We start from the raw sequence: 4,754 nt of genomic DNA, 5'->3' as shown, positions 1-4,754 counted from the left end.
CTGATGAAACTTCTTGTTGCAGGCCCAGGCCATGCATTTTTGTAACATTTCATGACAAACGGCATTTTTTGGTTGGACTCCCATTAGAGTGTGCAAAGATAGAATTTCTGCTGCTGCAAACGAGACTGCCTCCAACCATCTGTACACTTTGACACATAGTCAAACCCTTAATCATCTCCTTTTCTGCTTTTGTCCAAACGAATGCTGATTTATGTCTTCTTGACCTCATTCTTAGTGCCAAAGTGAACAATTGCTGTGGCTTCTAGGTTTGGTTCGAATTTCTCCTCATGTTGTTCAAGATTTTGAAAAGAATCAAATATTTTCTCATTATCACTCTCGCTTGGAAATTTGGGTTCCAAAATTCTCAAGTCGTGAGTGAGATAGAGATTGCCATTATTGAATTCCAGAACGGTGATATCCAAAGGGTCAAATAGCTTTATTTTTGGCCATCTGAAAGAATTAACGAATTTGGGATAATAAACAAACAAGTATACAACAAACAAATGAACAAGCAATATGACCGAAATATAAACAAACGAATAAACAAAATAACATGACAAGAATGACTTGTGCATTTTCATAAAACCTTTGATTGAAAGCGGAAATAAAAGGAAAGCAAGTGGAAATGAAAACATTCGCAAACTTTTAGTCAAAAATAAAGATGCTTTCATTAGCTATTTACAGATACAAAAGCATTTTCAATGAGTTCGCATGAATGACAAACCCCTTTAGGTTTACGAAACTCCTTCTGAATGGCAGAAACTCGGCTGTTCAATTGGAAATTGATCCTTCAGGGATGTCGGGAAATTCTGCATTATTTCCAAACACCTCAGCCTCACTTGACGAGTTTCTAACAGGCTCCTTAAATTCTGTATTGTCCATAATAACCCCAATGGTGTTATCGTACTCTGGCAGGGGGTTCTTATCCACATTTGGCGCTTGTGCCTCTTTTCTTTTAATTACAATCTCTCCAGCTTCAATCATGTCTTGAATTTTATGCTTGAGTGTTTTACAAGTCATGGTATTATGCAACAAGTCATGCACTTGACACTCACCAAATTCAAAAGCAAATGAGTAAGAAATTTCTTTAAAATTCCTCGTTGGGATTCCTTTCGAAACCCTCTTGAGCACCTGAAGAAATATAACCAACCATCACTCACGATACCCTAGGTCATTGAGCATACAAAGAAGGAAGTTCATTTGCTAAGAACTTAGGACAACGCCTTCAAAAGTGTTTTACCCCATCGAAAATCGAGATTCAAAATAAAAATTTAAAGTCACAAGAGAACTTGTATCATCCATGAAATCAAGTTTGAAATGAACTATCAATCTCAAAAGAAAGTCGGAAGTTCACGAAAGTTCATTTTATTGGAATCAGAATTTTCCAGCTTTACGCGACAACACTTGAAAATTCATATCTTGAGTTCGGTAAGTCCAAAAATTAGAAAATTTATGCTGTTAGAAACTAGATTCAAAGTACTAAAACTTTCCAGAAGACACATTTCTCAGATTCCAATCAAAAATCATTTGAATATCAGCTCCAACTTACTATTTTATTAAAATGGGGCAAAAACAGTTTTGATTTTCAGTAAAGTTTGAAAATGTGGCAAAATTCACAGGAATTGAATTAGCCTCTAAAATTTATAACAAGATAGAAATTCAAGTCAAGTTTAAAACGCAACAAGCGTAAGTCAATTCGGATTTTCCAACACCAGGATACAATAGCTTTAAGAAAACTAGTTTCTGGCAACCTATTCCGCGAGTTCTCAGTCATAAAGCATTGGCACAGTTTCAAAATCAGAATATAACTAACGCTACACAAGTCGATATTGGAAATGGTTTATGGCGTTGAAAACTAGATTCAAAATTCCATAAATCATCAGAAGAAATCGTGTTCAAACTTGTAAAGATCGAAGACAACCTAAGAGAGGGGGTGAATTAGGTAAATTAAAAACTAATCAGGTTGTGAGACACTTTTTGGCTCAATATGAAATTTACCCTCTTTTATAGATGACCACTCAATGGAACAATTAATAAGAAAGCAAGATTGCTTGTGAGTAGAAGAGATGAGCAATTTATGTTTGCAAGATATTAAGTAAAAGGGAAAGAATAGCAAACCAAATTTCAAACTCCTCTTGAGGTTGAATGTTACTTTAGAGAGCAAGCTTCTTCAAGTTGATCAATTACAACCAATCTTTGTGTACAAAGGAAGGATCACTTTCTCCTTGTCCCAAATCTCATTTGGTCAAGTTAGGAAGTTTTACTATCACTCGGATAACCCTCACAAAACTACACTATTGAAGTAATTTTCTCACACAAGAAAGCTTCTACTTGTTTCGCACAACTAAGAGTACAAATCTTCTTTATAGAGTATGTTCTCGCTAAAATCACTCTTGATCTTTTGTAGTCTCAATGTGCAAAAGTTCTTTGAAAGTTGTTGGGCATGCACTATTTATATGAGACCAAAAAGTGTCCCATTAATGCTTCCAAAGGATAGAAGGCAGCTGAAGAGTCAACTAACTGTTGGGTATATTGGACGTCCGGTCCGTCTGAATTTCGCGTCCGACAGTAGGCAGTGAGTTTGAGAGAAATTCTTTAATTCTATCGGACGTCCAGTGTCTCTGGTACTTACGTCCGAAAGCAGATGATCATTTTGAGAAATCTTCTTTAGCTCTTTCGGACGTCTGGCACCTACAATGCTTTGCGTCCGAAGTTTTGCAAACTCTATCAGACCGGCGATGCTCTGATGCTTAGCATCCGAACGAGGTCAGTGAGCTTAGAAGGAATGTCTTAATTCCTTCGGACGTCTGGTGGTGCAGTTCTTCATACGTCCAAAGTTGCGCAATGATTATCGAATGTCCGATCCAGTCTTTACGAGCGTCCGATAGCTTTTCGCACTCTTTGTCTCCTTCAATTGTACTTAATTTTTGAACCTGGTTTGCTTCATTGCTGAAAAAATCTTTGAGGAGATATTAGTAACATCCATTTGTTTTGTAAACATCAAAAGTTAGGGACTAAGATTAACAATCTCCCCCTTTTTGATGATGACAAAACAATGGACGGAGGAAAAAATAATTGAGTCAAAACCCCCCCTCACTTAATGTATCTAAAAAGTTTTAAGTACACACTCCCCCTCACACATTTACCAGATTACACTTTCTGGCATTCCAACATAATCTTAACATCCATTTCTCTTCATTTTTGTCATCATTAGATGATTTTAAGAACCAATAGCATCAATCCAATATCAGAAATCAAATCCAGTATCCAATCCAATGTACCACAGTATACCAGAAATCCAACATCAATGTTATCAGTAACATATTGATGATCCAACATTATCAGTAACACCCAACATCATCAATAACAGCAATCAATATTAGAGATGCAATTTGATATACCAACGTCCAATATAATATACCAAAATAGCAGAAACACAGTTGACAGTCACAGAGAATTGATATAAAAAATCAGCAATCACAGGTATACCAATCAGTCAGCACTCATTAGCCCAAAAATAAATAGAATTAACCAAATAAAAGTAACATCAACGTTATATATCAAAATATAAAAGTTAACCAAATAAACTACAAACCAACAGAGTTAATCAAATAACCAGAATTCTGAGTACAGGGTACTGGAAATGTCAAAATGCAAAAGATGCAAATGTCTACTATGAAGTGCCATCCTAAAAATAAAGTGCAAATGCCTAAAGGTGCCTAAATGGTGATCTTGGATGATCCAGGTCTCCTTCTTGTTAGGCGAAACTGAGCAGGATCCACTTCTTCTTCTTCAATTTCCTCATCATCATCACTGTCTTCAGTTGCTGGAGCCTTGCCCTTATCTTGTGGTTGAGAACTGGAAGCATGAACTTCTGGAGTGTATTTAGTATGTGGAGTTTGCTCAGTTGGCCTAGTCCTAGGCTTTTGTTGATGCACATTCTCATCTTCTTGAGGAATAGGAGGCACAAGCAAGTCCTTTTGTCAATGAAAGTGGCTTATTGCTCCGGTGACATGGTTATCATCAGATCATCTTCAAGAAGAAAAATATGTTGTTTGAGGTCCTCAAACAAGGAAATGACTTCATGAGTGGATAAGGAAGGTTGAATGGATGATTTTCTGGGATGGATAGTAAATGGCGAAATATATTGAGACTGATCTCGGAGAGTTCTAGGGGTAACAGGAATTTCATGACAACTCTTAGTCCTAGACTCTAAAACAGACTCCTTGTAGCACCAATAACCATCAAAGAATCTCAGATTTTTTCTTTCAAAATAAGCTTTTGAAAAGATGGTGGATGCACCCTCTTTTGGTGACACTCCAGTGAAAGAAATCTTAAAGTGAGCAAAGAATAGATAATGTTTTCCCGCATATGTAATCTGATGTACTAAAGGTTGCATTTTTGGTTTTGGTTTGTGTGTATATTTTGAGTCTGAAGAATTCTAAGGAGGGCTAAGTATAAGATTTGAAGTCTGTTTGTTGTTTTGGCCTAGAAGCTCGGTGTTTGTGTGATTCTGACATGAAACCAGAAACTTGAAACTAATGAACAAATCTGGGTTTGCAAGTTTTTCCCCAGTTCAATTTTTTTTTCTTTTAAGGGCTTGGTATTGTATTTGATGATGGGTTTAGGGAGTTTAACAAGAATTTGAGGACTTTTTGTTGTTTAAGAGTGTAATTAGCTATTGCCGCATGAGGTTCAATAAACATCTCAAAGCCATCCGAAGGTTGCAGGATTTTTTTTATTTCCAGTTTTGC

This window comes from Coffea eugenioides, unplaced genomic scaffold, assembly GCF_003713205.1.
Source record: "Coffea eugenioides isolate CCC68of unplaced genomic scaffold, Ceug_1.0 ScVebR1_2904;HRSCAF=4023, whole genome shotgun sequence".
NCBI lineage: Eukaryota > Viridiplantae > Streptophyta > Magnoliopsida > Gentianales > Rubiaceae > Coffea > Coffea eugenioides.
Note: the sequence above shows the minus strand (reverse complement) of the source record.